Here is an 18,158-nt window from a genome sequence, read left to right as displayed (position 1 = left end):
TAGTTATTGCTATGATTTTTGCTACGATTACTGCTATTATTATCTTTATTATCGTTACGATCATTATTATTATTATTATTTTTATTATTATCGATATTATCATTAACATCGTTATTTTCGTTATTATCGTTTTTACCGTTTCTATAGATATTTTAATTTTTAATATTACCCTTATTATCGTTAAAATCGTTATTATCGCTATTATTGTTATTATTATTTTCGGTGTTATCGTAATTATCCTTATTTTTGTTATTATTATTATTATTATAATCGTGATTATCCTTATTTTAGTTATTGTTATTATTAATACTATTATCTTTATTATCGTTCTTATCGTTATTATAATTATTACTATTATCGTTAATATCATTAGTATTATTATCTTTATTATCGTTATTATCGTTATTTGCTATAATATTGTATTTTCTTTATTATTAATAATTTTATTGTCGTTATTATCGTTATTATCGTTACTACTATTACTACTATTGTCGATGTTTTCGTTAATACCATTTCTTTATTATATTTATTATATTTATTAATGCCGTTATTATTATTATTATTAGCGTTATTATCGATATTATCGTTATTATCGTAATTATTATTATCGTTATTGCCGTCATTACGTTTATTATCGTTACTATAGTTATTATCAATATTATTATTGTTATTAATTTTCTCTTTATTATCGTTATTATGGATATCGTTATTATTGTTTTTATCGTTATTATTGTAATCATGTTATTATGACTATTATTTTTATCGTTATTATCGTAATAATCATTATTATTGTTACTATTATCATTACAATTATTATCATCGTTATTACCGTTATTATCGTTATTATCAATATTGTTATTATTATTATTTCCATTATAATCGATATTATCGGTATTATTGATAATATTATTATCTTTTTTATCGTTATTAGCGTTATTAATTTTATTATTATTACCGTTATTATTGTAATCATCGTTGTTAACGTTATTAATTTTATTATTATTATCTATATTATCGTTATTATTTTAATTTTTTTATCGTTATTATCGTAATTACTATTATTATTATGATAATTATTATCGTTTTAAAATTATTATCATTATTATCTTTAATATTGTCAATATTATCGTTAATATCGTTATTGTTTTTATTGCTTTTATTGTTGTCATCGTCATTATCGTTATTTTCGTTATAATGGTTACTAATGTTATTGCAATTATTATTTTTGCTATTATCGATATTATTATTATTATTAATGTTGCCGGTCATATTGTTATTATTGCTAACGTTATTATAATTATTATCGTTATTACTATTATTATTATTATTGTCATTACCGTTATTATTATTATCGTTATCATCGTTTATATCGTTATTAATGTTATTATTATTATTAACGTAATTATCGTTATTATCGCTATTATTACTAATATCATTATCGTTGTTAACGAAAATATAGTTATTAATTTTATTATAGTTAATATCGTTATTATTGTTATTATCACTATTATTGTAAGTATTATTATCATTTTTATCGTCTTTATTATAATTATTATTATAATTATTTTCCTTTTTATCATTATTGTCGATTTTATCGTTATAATTGTAATTATTATTATCGTGAATATCGTTATTATCGTTATTATTGTTATTATTATTATCGTTATTATCGTAATTATCTTTATTATTAATATTACTAATATCATTATTATCGTGTTTATCATAATAATTATTATATTTACTATAATTATTATCGTTATTATGTTGTTTATCGTAATAATAATTATTATTATTATCGTTATTATCGTTATTATCGACTTTATCGTAATAATAATAATTATTATTATTGTTATTGTAGCAATTATCGTTATTAATATTATCGTCATTATCGTTATTATCGTTAATGTTATTATTATTGTTAGTAGTACCATTATTATTAACGTTATTAACGTTATTATCGTTATTATCAATACCGTTATTATCGTATTTTTCGTAATTATCGTTAATATTACTATTATACCTTCATTATGGTTTATATTATTATCGTTATAATCGTTATTATTGTTACAGTAGTTTTCTTATTTATATCGTTATTTTCGTTATTATCGTAATTATTGTTATTAATATTATTATTATTATTATCGATATTATTGTTAATTTTATTATTATCATTAACGATATTATCGTTATTATCGTTATTATTATTATCGATATTATCGTAATAATTATTATATTAAATATCGTTATTATCGTTATTATCGTTATTATCTATATTTTTGTTATTTTTATTACCGATGTTATCGTTATTTTCCTTATCAACGTTATTATTATTATTATTATTGCCGTTATTTTCGATATAATTATTTTCGCTATTTTCATTATTATCGTTATTATTATTAATATTATTGTCTTTATTATCGTTATTTACTTTAATTTATTATCCTTATTATCGTTATTACCTTTATTTTTACTACTATTTATATCGTTCTTAACGTTATTATCGCTATTTTCGTTAATATTATTATTATTATTATTATTCTCGCTATCATCGTTATTTTCGTTATTATGGTTTTTATCGTTTTTATAGTCATTATTATTATAGTTATTATTATTATTAACGTTATTATCGTCATTATCGTTATTGATTATTATTGTTATCTTTATTATCGTTATTATTGTTATTACTATTGTTAGAACTAACGTTTTTATCGTTAATATTGTTATCGTTATTATCGTTATTATTGCTAGTATTGTTATTACTACGATTATTATTATCTATATTATCGTTCTTATAGTTCTTATTATTATTATTTTTTTTTATTACCATTATAATTGTTATTATTGTTATTATAATTATCGTTCTTTTTATTATTATCCTTATTTTTGGTATAAACTAATCATTATTAGCGTTATAATCGTTGTCATTGTTATTATTATTAATATTATTATCATTCTTATCGTTATTATCGCTATAATAGTTATTATTATTATCGTAATTATAGATATTGTCGATATTATTGTTATTAGTGTTATTATTATTATCGTCATTATCGTGATTATTGTAATTACCGCTATAATTATTATTATTGTTATTATTGTTAATAATACTATTATTATCGTTATTATCAATATTATTGCTAATATCTTCATAAATCTTATTATTACTATCGTTATTACGTTATTATCTTTATTATTGTTATTATTGTTATAATTATTATTTTCATTATCTTTATTATTATTATTAACATTATTATCGTTATTATTGTTAATATCGTTATTATCTTTATTGTTGTTATTATTATTAGCGTTATTACATTTATTATCGTTATTATTATTATTATTATTGTCGTTATTATAGTTATTACCATTTTTACCGTTATTTTCGTAATTAACCTTATTATCGATATTATTATTATTCTTATTATAATCGTTATTATCGTAATAATCGTAATTATTGTTATTATTTGTTATTGTTATTATCCGTATTAGTGTATTATTTAATATAATTATTGTAGTTATTCTCATTATTATCATTATTATCGTATTTATTGTTATTACTATTCACGTTATTATCGCTCTTGTTAATATTATTATTATCGATATTATCGTTAATATCGTTATAATTATTATTATTATTACCATTTTTATTGTTTTTATCGTTATTGTTGTATTTATTATTATCGATTATATCGTTATTATCATTATTATCATTATTATTATTAATATTATTCTTGTCATAAACGTTATTATTGTTATTATTGGGGTGATTATTTTTGTTAAAATTATTAGAATTATCATTATTATTACCATTATTATCGTTATTATTATTATTATTATTATAAGTGTTATTATAGTTAATATTGTCATTATTACTGTCGATATTAACGTTATTATCTTTATTAGCGTTATTATTGTTATATTTGTTATTATTACATTATTATTATTATCATTATTTCAGTTGTAATAGTTAATATTACTATTATTATTATTATTATTACTGTCTTTATTATCGTTATAATAGCTATTATCGTTATTATCATTATTATTGTTATTATTATGATCGTTATTAACGTTATTTTCGATAATTTCTGTACTATCTTTATTATTATTATTATTGTTGTTGTTATTATCTTTATTATCGTTATTACTATCACTACTATTGTCGTTTCAATCGTTAATACCATTTCTATATTATCTTTATTATATTTATTAATGTCGACAATATTATTATTGTTATCGTTATTATTTTTTTTATTGCATTTATTAATATCGAAATTAACGTTGTTTTCGTTATTAATGATATCGTTAATATAGTTATTATTGTTATTATTGTTGTTATCGTTATTATCGTTATTATTTTTGTTATTATTAAGGTCGCATTATCTTTAATGTTATTAGGTTTATTATAGTTATTATCGATGTTATTGTTCTTATCATTATTATTCTTATAACTTTCATCATTAATTTCGAAAATATCGTTATTATCTTTATTATTATAATTTTTATTGCCGCTATTATCGTTATTATCGTTATTATCGTTATTAATATTACTACTATTATCATCTTTATCGTTAATACCATATCGTTAATAAATTTATTATACTTATTATTAACGTCGTTATTATTATTATTATTATCAATATTATCGTCATTATCGTAATTATTATTATCTTCATTGTCGTCGTCATGTTTATTATCTTTATTATAGTTATTACCAATTTTATTACTGTTATTATTAATGTCTTTATTATCGTTATTATGGATATAGTAATTATCTTTTTTATCGTTAATATTGTCATAATATTATTATATCTATTTTTATTATCGTTATTATCGTAATTATCATTTTTATTATTACTACTATTACTACTATTATTATTATCGTTATTACCGTTATTTTCGTTATTATCGATATTGTTATTATTGTTATTTCCATTATAATCGTTTTTATCGTAATTATTAATAATATTATTATCATTATTATCGTTATTAGCGTTATTATTATAATCGTTATTATCGTTATTTTCGTTATTATCATTATAATCGTTATTATTATTAAGGTTGTTTTCTTTACTGTCGATTTTACTGTTATTATCATAATTATTATTATTATCGATATTATCTTTAATATTGTTATTATTATTATGGATATTATCGTTGATATTATTATTATTATTATCCTTATTATCGTTATTATCATTATAATTTTTATTACTTCAATTGTTACCACTATTATTATCGTTATTATCATTATTATTGAAAACATTGTTAATATTCTTATTATTACTTCTATTAATATAATTATCGTTATTATCGTTATTATTGTTAATATTATTAAGATTATATTCGTTATTATCATTATAATCGTTATTATTGTTATAATCTTTATTATTACTATATTATAATATTTATTATAGTTATTATCTGTATTATTGTTATTATTGTTATCGTTATTATTGTTATCATCGTTATTATAGTTACTATCATTATTATCGTTATTATTGTCATTATCGTTATTATTATTATTGCCATTATCGTTATTATCTTTATTATAATAATACGTATAATCGTTATTATCGTTATTATCGTTATTATGGTTATTATCGTCAATATTGTTATAATTATTACTGTTATTATCGTTATATTCGCTATTACCGTTTTTTTCTTAATTATCCTTATTATCGATATTACTATTATTATAATTATCGGTATGATTGTATTTATTGATATTATTGTTAATATTATTATCATTACAATCGTTAGTATCGATATTATTGTTAATATTGTTATCAGTATTAAGGTGAATATTGTTAATATCGCCTTATCATTATTATTTTTATTAATATTATTATCATTATCGTTATTTTCTTTATAATCCTTATTATTGTTATTAATATTGTTATCGTTATTATTGTTATTTCTGTTATTTCTTCTACCATTATTACCGTTATTATTGTTAATATATATATTATTCCCAATTTTGTTATTATTACTCCTATTATTAACGATATTATCGCTTTTATAGTTATTATTATTAATGTTATTATCGTTATTATCGATATTATTGTTATTATTATTGATATTATTATTGGTTTTATCGTTATTATCGTTATTATTATTATTATTATAATTGTCGTTATTATCCTTATTATCGTAATCATTAATATTAATATTATTTTTATTATTGTAGATATTAACTTTATTAGCGTCATTATTATTATTATTATTATCGTTATTATCGTTATTATGATTTCCTTTATTGTCGTTATTATCGTTAGAATCGTTATAATCGTTATTATTATTACTATTATAAATATCGTTATTATTATTAATTTTACTAAAGATAATATTATAATTATTATTATTAAAGTCATTATTATCGTTATTAATATAGTCGCTATTATCGTTATAATCGTTAATATTGCTATTACTACAATTATTAATATCGAAATTATCGTAAATATTGTTAATAATATTATCGATATTATCGCTATTATCGTTATTATTATTATCGTTAAAATCGTTTTTATGGCTATTATTTTTATTACTGTCATTATTACTACTATTATTGCTGTTATTATCCTTCTTATACATATTACTTTTTAATATTGTTCTTATTACATCTATTATTATCGTTATTATCGTTATAATTGTTAATATTGTTATTTTTATTAATATTATTATCGTTCTTATTATTATAATCGTTATTATCGTTATTAATGTTATTAATATTATCGTTATTAACGTTAGTATCAATGTTAAATAGATTATTCTTATAATTATTATCGTAATTACCGTTATTTTTGTTTTTCGTTATTATTGTTTATATTGTAATTATTACTACTATTATTATCATTATTTTCGTTGTAATCGTTTATATTATTATTATTTTATCTTCTTATTATTTTATCTTATAATAATAATATTATTATTATTATTAATAATCGCTATATCGTTATTATCGTTATTACTGTTATTATTATTATTTTTATTATCGTTATTTTCGATAATATTGTTATTATTGTTACTACTATTGTCGTTTTTACCGTTATTACCATATCGTTATTATATTTATTATAGTTATTAATGTCGTTATTATTATTATTATTATCGATATTATCTTTAATATTGTTATGATTAATATCGAAATTATCGTTATTTTCGTTATTATTGATATCGTTAATATAGTTATTATCTTTATTATTATTGTTATCGTTATTATCGTTATTAATATTGTTATTATGTTTATTATCGTTATTATCATTGTTATTGTTCTTATTATAATTATTCTTATAACTTTTATCTTTATTTTCGATAATATCGTTATTATCTTTATTAATATAATTTTTATTGCCGATATTCTCGTTATTATCGTTATTTCCATTACCACTATTATAGTCTTTAACGTTAATAACATATCGTCATTATACTTATTATAGTTATAATGTCGTAATTAATATTATTATTATCGTTATTATCGTTATTATAGATATCGTTATTATCGTTGTTCTCGTTATTATTGTTATAATGTTATTATAACTATTATTAATATCGTTATTATCGTAATTATCATTATTATTATTACTAGTATTATTACTATTATTATTATCGTTTTTACCGTCATTATCGTTATTATCGATATTGTAATTATTATTATTTCCATTCTAATCATTATTATCGTCCTTATTAATAATATTATACCTTTATTATCGTTATTAGCGTTATCAATTTTATTATTATTACTGTTATTATCGTTATTATCGTTATTAACGTTATAAATTTTATTATTATTATCTATTTTATCGTTATTATTTTTATTTTTAATATCGTTATTATCGTTATTACAACTATAATTGTGATAATTATTATCGTTTTTTAATTATAATCATTATTATCTTTAATATTGACAATATTATCGTTAATATTGTTATTGTTTATATCGCTATTATCATTATTATCATTATTATTATTAGCGATATTATCTTTATTACCGGTATTACTGATATTATTGTTATTATTATTATAGATAATATCGTTATTATCGTATTTTATATTATCGATATTATCGTTATTATTATTATTATTATTATTATTATTATTATTATTCTTATTGTGTCGTTATTATCTTTATTATGGTTATTATTACTATTATTATTATTATCGTTATTATAGTTTTTAATGTTATTATTATTATCGATATTATCCTAATTATAGTCATTATTATTATCGATAAAATCGTTTTTATCGTTATTATAATAATTACTTTTTTAATACTACTATTATTATTGTTATTATCGTTCTTATAGTTATTATTCTTAAATTTGTTATTATTACTTCTATTATAATCCTTATTGTCGTTATTATCGTTATTATTATAGTTGCTATTATCGTTATGATCGTTATCATTCTTATGATTACAATTATTAATATCGAAATTATCGTAAATATTGTTATTAATATTATCGACACTATCGTTATTATCGTTATTATTATTTTCGTTATTATCGTTATTAGTATTATTTTTATTATCGTTATTATTGTCACTATCGTTATTATTGCTATTACTATTATTATTTTTATTATCGTTATTATCGTTATTATCGTTACTATCGTTATTATCTTTATTATTATTTTTATTATTATTATTATCGTTAATATTATTATTATCGTTATATTCGATATTATTATTATAGTAATTATCGTTATTATCGTGAATAATTTTATTATTATTATTATTATTATCGACGTTAGGGATTATAATATTATTATTGTGATCGATATTATCGTTAATATTGTTAATATTATTATCGATTTTATCGTCTTTATTGTTTATTTAATATTAACATTATTATCGTGATTATTTTTATTGTTATTATCCTTATTATCGTAAATATCGTTATTATCTTAATTATTACTATTACTATTATTGTATTATCGTTATTATCGTTATTATCATTGTAAACTTTATTATCGTCATTGTTGTTTTTATTGCTGTCTTTATTATCGTTATTATCGTTGTTATCTTTATTATTATTATTATTATTATTATTGTGGTTATAATCATTATAATCGTTAATATTATTATCGTTAACAATGTTGTAAGCATTATTATCGTTATTATTGTTATTACTATTATTATTACTAATACTATTATCGTTATAATCGTTATTATCGTTATTATTCTAAATTTTATTATTGTTATTATCGTTATTATTGTTTTTGATGTTATTATTATTATCGATTCTATCGTGAATATTGTTACATTTATTAGCGATATTATCCTTAATATCGTTATTATTATTATCGCTAATATTGATAGTATCGTTATTATCGTTATTATTAGTATTATTATTGTCGTTGTTATTATTATTATCGTTATTATTGATTTTAATATTATAGTTATCACTGTTATTGTACTTACTTTCGTTATTATTATTATTAGTATTATTAATGTTAATATCGTTGTTTCGTTACTAATGTCATTACAATTTTCGTTAATATCGTTATTATTGCTATTATTATTATTATTATTATTATCGTAATTACCGTTATGATCGTTATTATAATCATCGTCATTATCGTTATAATTATTATCTTTATTATCTTAATTGTCGTTATTATTGTTACTATCGATATTTTATTATTATTCTTAAAGTTATTGTCGTTTCTATTATTATCGATATTATCGATATTATCGTTATTATTGCTATTACTATTTTTATAATTTTCGATATTATCATTAAATTTTTATTATTATTATCGTTATTATTGTTACTATCGTTAATATCTTTATTATTAATATAATTATTATCGTAAAAATCGTTATTATCTTTATTAATATTACTACTAACAACGTTATTATTCTTATTACTATATTCGTTACTATCGAAATTATCGTTATTATAGTCATTATCGTTAATATCGTTATTATCGTTACTATCGTCATTATAATTATTGTTATTATTATTATTATTATTATTATTATTATCATTAATATCGATATTATCGTTATTATTGTTGTTATTCTTAATATTACCACTATTATTATCGTTATTATACAAATGATTGTTTTTATTTTTATTATAATTATTATTATTATTATTATCGTTATTATTTTTGTGATCGTTATTATTATTATTACTATTGTCGTTATAATCGTATATATTATTATCATTGTAATCGTTATTATTGCTATTATTGTTATAATTAATATCATTATTACCGATATTATCGTTATTATCGTTATTATCGGTATTATCGTTAATATCGTTATTATCTCTATTAATATTAATATTATTATCTTTATTATCTTTATTATCGTTATTAATAATATCAATATTGCCATTATTATCGATAATAATATTATCGTAATCTTTAATATCGTTATTATTGTTGTTATTTCTATTAATATTATCGTTATTATCGATATTATCAGTATTATAATTTTCGATATTTTCGCTAATATTGTTATTATTGTTATCGTTATTATCTTTACATTCGTTATTACGATTATTATTATTATTTTTATTATCGTTGTTATCGTTACAATTTTTATTAATATTTTCGTTAATATCGTTATTATTGCTTCTTCTATTATCATTATTATTGTTATTATTACAATTATTAATATCGACATTATCGTATATTGTTATTATTATTATCGATATTATCGTTAATATCGTTATTATTATAATCGTAAAAATCGTTTTTATGGCTATTATTGTTATTACTTTCATTATCGCTACTATTGTTGTAGTTATTATCGTTATTATACTTATTATTTTTAATATAGTTATTATTACTTTTATTATTATCGTAATATCGTTATAATCGTTATTATTGTTATTATTATTAATATTATTATCGTTCTAATTATTATTAACGTTATTATCGTTATTATTGTTATTAGTATTATTGTTATTAACGTTAGTATCAATGTTAAATATATTATTCTTAGAATTATTATCTTTATTATCGTTATTATGGATATTAGTCTTATCGCTATTACCGTTAATATCGTTATTATCGTTATCATTATTATCGTTAATATCTTTATTATCGTTATTATTGCTATTATTATTATTATTATTATCAATATTATTGTTAATATTATTGTTATTATTATCGTTACATCGTTATTTTAGTTATTATCGTTATTATTAATATTGTTTTTATAGATAATATCGTTCTTATCTCTATTATTGTTATTATTTTTATCCTAAATATAGTCATTATCGTTATTATTATTACTACTATTATCGGTATTATCGTTGTTATTATATCCGTTAATATCATTATTATTGTTATTATCGTTATTATTGGTATTAATAATAATATTATTATTATCGAAATTATCGTAAATATTGTTAATAATATTATCGATATTATCGCTATTATCGTTATTATTATTATCGTTAAAATCGTTTTTATTACTATTATTTTTATTATTATTATTATTATTATCGTTGTTATCATTATTATGGTTATTGTCGATATTGGTATTATTATTATTATCATTAATATCGTTATTGTCGTTATTTTCGTTATTATTTTTATAGTTATTATAGTTATTATCGTTATTAATGTTATTATTATTATTAATATTATCGATGTTAACGTTAATTATATTATCATTATTATCGATATTATCGTTATTATCGTTATTGTTATCATTGATAACATCGTTATTATTATTAATATGATTATTATAATTATCGTTATTATCGTTAATAATCTTATTATCGCTTTTAACATTATTTGTGTCATTATTGTTATTATTATTATTATTATTGTCGTTTTTATCGTTATTATCAGTATTATTGTTATTATTATAAATTTTAATATCGTTATTAGGATTATAATTGTTATTATCGTTATTATCTGTTTTATAATTGTTATTAAATAGATATTACCGTTATTACTTTTATTACTATTACTACTATTGTCGTTTTTATCGTTATTACCGTATCGTTATTATATTTATTATAGTTATTAAGGTCGTTATTATTATTATTATTATCGTTATTTTCTTTAATGTTGCTTTTATTAATATCGAAATTAATGTTATTTCCGTTATTATTGATACAGTTAATATAGTTATTAACCGTATTATTGTTGTTATCGTTATTATCATTTTTTTTGTTGTTATTATTATTGTCGTATTATCGTTACTGTTAGTATTTTTATTATCGTTATTATCGTTGTTATTGTTCTTATTAGTATTATTTTTATAGCTTTTATCTTTATTTTCGATAATATCGTTATTATCTTTATTATTATTAATATTATTGCTGCTATTATCGTTATTATCGTTATTACTATTACTAATATTTTCGTCATTATCGGTAATACCATATCGTTATTATATTTATTATAGTTATTAATGTCGTTATTATTATTTTTATCGTTATTATCCTTATTATCGTTATTATTGCTATTATTGTTAATATAACTATTATAATTATCGTCATTATCGTTATTATTATTAATATTAATTTTATTATTATTATTGTAGTCATTAACTTTATTATCGTTATTATTATTATTATTATTATTATTATTATTATTATTATTTTTGCTTTATCGTTATTATCGTTATTATCGTTATTGGCGATATTGGTATTATTATTATTACCGTTATAGGCGCTATTATCCTCATTATTATTATTATTTTTTCGTTATTATCGTCATTATAGTTATTATCGATATTATAACTATTATTATTATCGTTAATATAATTATTATCGTTATTTTCTTTATTATTATTATAGTTATTATCGATATTATTGTTATTAATGTTATTATAATTATTAATATTATGGATGTTAACGTTAATAATATTATTATTATTATAGATATTATTGTTATTATTGTTATTGTTATCAACGATAATATCGTTATTATTGTTAATATGGTTATTAAAATTATTACCGTTAATTACCTTAAATCCGCTTTTATTGTTATTAATGTTAGAAATACTACTATTATTATCGTTATTATCGTTATTACTATTATTATTATTTTTTTTATGCTTATAGATATTATCGTTATTAATGTTATTTTTATTATCGATATATTCGACTTTATCGTATTTATTATTATAATTATTATCGTTATTATTATCGATATTATTATTATTATTATTATTATTATTATTATTATTATTATTATTATTATTATTATTATTACTATAGTTATTATTATTGTTATTAGCGTTATTATTGTTTCTTTTTATATTATTACTGTCGTTATTATTGTTATTACTGTTATTCTATTTATTTTCGTTAATATCTTATTTAAATCATTTTTTTTAATTATTTACGATATTGTTGTTATTATTATTGTCGTTATTATCGTAATTATCGTTATTATTATTATTATTGTTACCGTTATTATTATTATTATGATATACGTTATGATCGTTTTTATCGATATTATTGTCTTTATTATTATTATTATTATCGATGTATTTGTTAATATTGTAATTATTATTATCGATATAATCGTTGTAATCGTTATTCTTACCATCGTTATTATCGTTATTATCGCTATTTTTGTTATCATAGTTATTATTAATATTATTACTATCGTTATTATCGTTATTACCGTTATCATCACTGTTATATTTATTATTGTTATTATTATTGATTTTATCGATTTTACTGCTATTATTATTATAGATAACATCGTTGTTATCGTTGTTATTGCTAATATTATTATTATTAATATTGTTATCTTTAATAATATTATCTTTATTAATGTTATAATTGTTATTATTATTATCGACATTATCGTGAATAACATTATTTTCGTTATTATTGTTATTATCGATACTATTATGACTAATATTATTTTCGTCGTCATCGATATTATCCTCATTTTTATTTTTATTATTATTATTCTTATTATTATTATTTTCGGTTTTATCGTTAATATTGATATTATTATTATCGTTAGTAAGGTTATTATCGTTATTATTTTTATTATTGTTATTAATATTATTGTTATTTTAGTCATTATATTAATTAATATTATTGCTATTTTCGTTATTGTCGCTATTATTAATATTGTTATTATATTTATTATCGTTACTCTTGTTATTATTATTATTATTAATAAGTTTATTATCGTCATTATTGTTATTAGTATTATTATTACTGCTATTATCGTTATTATTTTTATTATCGTTATTATTATTGTTAAACTTGTCGTTATTATCGTTAATATTATTATCTTTATTTCCTTTATTATCTTTGAATATCGTCATTATTATTACCGTTATTATCGTTATTATAGTTTTACCATTATTAATGTCATCGTTATTATCATTATTTCCATCGTTATCGTTATTATTGTCATTATTATTATCGTTATTATTATTTTTATTGATATAATTAGTTATTATTATTACTACTATTATTATCGTTATTATGCTAATTATCGTGATTATTATTAATTTTATTATTATCGTCATTATCGTTATTTTTATTATCGTTATTATTGTTATTATAATTATTATTAATATTATTATTTTTATCGTTATTATCAATATTACCATTATTATCTGTATTATTGTCTTTATTATTAATTTTATTATCTTTATTATCGTAATATTGTTATTATTAATATTAATATTACCGTTTTTTTCGATATATTATTATCTTTATTATCGATATTCACATTATTAATGTTATTATTGTTATAATATGTTCTATTGCTTTGGTTATTTTCGTTTATGTCGTTCGTATTATTATTATAATTATTATTATTTTCCTCAATATAGCTATCATCGTTTTTTATATTATTATTGTTATTATTATTATTATTATTGTTATTAACGTTATTATCGGTATTATCGTTATTATCAATATTATTGTTACTTTTGTTATCGTTATTTACGTTATTATCGTTATTATGGTCAGTATTATAATTGTTATTTCTGTTAATATTGTTTTTATTACAATTATTATTATCGATATTATCATTATTATCGCTATTGTCGTTATTATCGTTATTACTGTTATTAATATTTTCGGCAATAACATTCTTTACACCTTTAATGATATTATTGTTATTATTATTACTACTATTATGGTTATGTTTGTCTATATCGTTATTAATATCATTATTTTTATTATTTTCATTATTATTGTTATTATCAATATAATTATTATAATTATTGTCGTTATTAACGTTATTACTTTTATTATCAATATTATTATTATAAATATTGTCATTATTAACGGTATTATTGTTATTATTATGTTTATTATCGTTATTGTCGTTATTATCTTTATTATTATTAATGTTAACCTTATCATTGTTATTATTATTATGGTTATAATCTATATTATAGTTATCATTGTTATTATTATTATTATTGTTATCGATAATATCGTTAATATTTTTATTATTATTATCAATACTACGCTTATTATCCCTGTTAATGTTATTATTATTATTATTGTTGATATCGTTAATATCATTATAATCGTTTTCAATCTTATTAATATTATCGTTACTAACGTTATTATCATTGTTATTATATTTATTGTCATTATTGTTATAATTAATATCGTTACAATCGTTATTATCCGTATTAATGATCCTACTATTGTTATTATTATCGTTATTATCGTTATAATTCGAATTATAATTATCGTTTTTAACGTAATTATCGTTATTTATTATTTTAATATATTCGTTATCATCGTTGTTATAAATATTATCGTTTTTATTATTATTATTATTATCGTTATTATCGTTATTATAGTTCCATCAATATTATTGTTATTATTACTGTCCTTATTATCTTTATTATCGTAATTAACTTTATTATTGATATTTTTATTATTATTTTTATCATCATTGTTATAGTTATTATTGTTATTATCATCGTCATTATCATAAATATTGTTAAAATTATTATTATTTTTATTAAGCTTATTATTATTATTATTAATGCCATTATAATCGATATTATCGTTATTATTACTATTATTATTATCCATATTATCGTAAATATAGTTATTAAAGTTTTTATTATTATTATTATTATTATTATCATTAATATTATTATTATCATGTTTATCATAATAATTATTATAATTACTATAATTATTATTATTATTATTATCGTTAATGTTATTATTATTGTTATTAGTACCATTATTATTATCGTTATTAACATTATTGTTATTATAAATAACGTTATTATCGTATATTTCGTTGTTATCGTTATTATTATTATTATACATTCATTATCGTTTATATTATTATCGTTATTATCGTTATTATTGATACAATAGTTTACTTATTATTATCGTTATTATCATTATTATCGATATTACTATAAATTTTATTATAGTTATTATCGTTATTATTGTTTTTGTTGTTATTATTATTATCGATATTATCGTGAATATTGTTACAATTATTAACAATATTATCCATAATATTGTTAATATTAGTATCGCTATTATCGTTAGTAAAGTTATTATCATTATTATCTTCAATATGACTATTAATATTACTGTTATTGTCGATATTGCCATTAATATCGTTATTATCGTTATTATTAGTATTATTCCTATTGTTATTATCGTTATTATTGTTATTATTTTTATTAATATTATAGTTGTCACCCTTATTTTAATTACTTTCGATATTATTATTGTTATTATAAATATTGATATCGTTGTTTTCGTTACTATTGTTATTACTATTTTCTTTGATATCGTTATTAATGTTGTTTTTATTATTATCGTTATTATCGTTAATATCGTTATTATTGCTATTATTATTATTATTATTATTATCCTTATTAACGATATGATCGTTATTATTATCATCGTCACTATCATTATTATTATTGTCGTTATTGTCGTCTTTGACGTTATTATTGTTACTATCGATGTTTTATTATTATTGTTATCGTTATTATCGTTATTATTTTTTTCGTTATTATCGATGTTACTGTTATTATTGCTATTATTATTATTTTAATTTTCGATATTATTATTAATATTGTTATAATTATTATCGTTATTATTGTTACTATCGTTGTTATCTTTATTTTTATTATAATTATTATCGTAAATATCGTTATTGTCCTAATTAATATTACTACTATTATCGTCATTATCGTTATTATTATATTCGTTATTATCGTAATTATCGTTATTATAGTTATTGTCGTTATTATAGTTATTATCGTTATTATAGTTATTATCGTTAATATCGATCTTATAGTTATTACTATTATTATTAATATTGGTATTATCAATTATATTGTTATCGTCATAATCGTTATTATCGTTATTATTGTTTTTATTCTTAACATTACCACTATTATTATCGTTATTATGCAAATTATTGTTTTTATTTTTATTATTATTATTATTTGTATCATTATTATCGTTATTATACTTATTATTAATATCGTTAAAATATTTAAAATCTTTATTGCGTTAAAATTATTATAGTTATTATCGATATTATTACTATAATTATTATCTTTAATATCATTATTATCGTAATTATTATTATTAATATTGTCGTTAATATCATTATTACTATAATCGTTATTATCGGTAATATCGTCATTATTATTATTGTCATTATACTTATTATCGAAAATATTATTATTCTTACTGACGCTGTTATCATTATTATCCATATTTTCCTTAGTATACTTTTATTATTCTTGTTGTTATCTTTGTTATCGTATATTATTATTATTTTTAATATAGATATTATCGTTATTATCGAAAATATCGTTATTATCTTTATTATTATTATTATTATCATCGTTAATATCGATATTATCGTCATTATGGTTATTATCGTTATTATATTTATAAATGATATTAATATTGTTATTATTATTGTCTTTATTATCGTTATTATAGATATCGTTATTATCTTTGTTATCGTTATTATTATTATAATGCTATTATAACTATTATTATTATTGTTATTATCGTAATTACCATTATTATTATTACTAGTATTATTAATATTATTATTATCGTTTTTACCGTTATTATCGTTACTTTCGATATTCTTATTATTATTATTTCTATTTTTAATAACGTTATTAACGTTATTACTATTATAATTATGATAATTATTATCGTTTTAACATTATTATCATTATT

Source organism: Vespa crabro, unplaced genomic scaffold (assembly GCF_910589235.1).
Source record: "Vespa crabro unplaced genomic scaffold, iyVesCrab1.2, whole genome shotgun sequence".
Taxonomy (NCBI): Eukaryota; Metazoa; Arthropoda; class Insecta; order Hymenoptera; family Vespidae; genus Vespa; species Vespa crabro.
This window is presented reverse-complemented; position numbering follows the sequence as displayed.